Below are 1140 nucleotides of genomic sequence, written 5' to 3'. Positions count from 1 at the left end.
AGCATGGTAACTTACATAGCGTAACGTTAGCAAGGATGTAGCATGGTAACTTCCGTAGTTAACATAGCGAACGTGAGCAAGGATGTAGCATGATAACTTACGTAGCGTAACGTTAGCAAGGATGTAGCATGGTAACTTACGTAGCGTAACGTAATGAACGTTAGCAAGGATGTAGCATGGTAACTAACGTCGTGTAACCAGCTAACGTTAGTAAGGATGTAGCATGGTAACTTCCGTAGCGTAGCTAACGTTAGCAAGGATGTAGCATGGTAACTTCCGTAGCGTAACGTAGCTAACATTAGCAAGGATGCAGCATGGTAACTTACATAGCGTAACGTTAGCAAGGATGTGGCATGGTAACTTCCGTAGCGTAACGTAGTTAATGTAGCTAACGTTAGCAAGGATGTAGCATGGTAACTTACGTAGCGTAACGTAGCTAACATTAGCAAGGATGTAGCATGGTAACTTACGTAGCGTAACGTTAGCAAGGATGTAGCATGGTAACTTACGTAGCGTAACGTTAGCAAGGATGTAGCATGGTAACTTACGTAGCTAACATTAGCAAGGATGTATCATGGTAACTTAAGTAGCGTAACGTAAATACAAACCAAAAACTGTTGTTTTGGAACGCCGGGCTCCTGGGTCAGGGACCAACTCACTATCGACCAGACGCCCCCTCCACAACCTTAGTGTTGGACTTTTATGGCTATTTATATTCCACGCACGCTGATTTTACCTGTGACAGTAGGCGTAAAATGGGAATCTGCGTGTTATTCATACGCCTTCTGATGATACCAGGCTGTTAAACGCCAGCTAAAGAATAAAGTCTACACTTCCCAATCATAATTCTACCACGCCTGCTTTCTCTGCAAGTTGTTAAACTTCTTTTTTTAAAACCTACAGTAATTTATTACATCTTAAGGAAAACATTTTGCTTTGTTTGTCAAGTTTCTAAATGTTTGTCAATGTTTGATTTATTCTCACATCATAGTGTCTTTACAAAACAGTAGACATTCATTTCTTATACGCCAACTTTATACTATACAAGGTTGTTTAATAGTCATTATTCAGCACAAGGCTGCAAAATGAAACAAAATTTTCTAGTTCCTTCGTGCTACACACACACACACACAACATATA

General features: G+C 40.2%; 1 long non-coding RNA gene across 1 annotated transcript in view; it reads right to left on the bottom strand.

Annotated features, from left to right (window-relative positions):
- Positions 1–705, bottom strand: part of LOC123980108 — a 4811-nt gene extending 4106 nt beyond the window's left edge. The window contains exon 1 of the long non-coding RNA XR_006827381.1: positions 609–705. This is a non-coding gene — a long non-coding RNA (uncharacterized LOC123980108). The remainder of the gene's footprint in view (positions 1–608) is intronic.
- Positions 706–1140: the final 435 nt, after the last annotated feature.

The sequence above is a fragment of the Micropterus dolomieu genome, linkage group LG12, assembly GCF_021292245.1.
Source record: "Micropterus dolomieu isolate WLL.071019.BEF.003 ecotype Adirondacks linkage group LG12, ASM2129224v1, whole genome shotgun sequence".
NCBI classification, from domain to species: domain Eukaryota; kingdom Metazoa; phylum Chordata; class Actinopteri; order Centrarchiformes; family Centrarchidae; genus Micropterus; species Micropterus dolomieu.
Note: the sequence above shows the minus strand (reverse complement) of the source record. Positions and strands in the feature narration are given on the sequence as shown.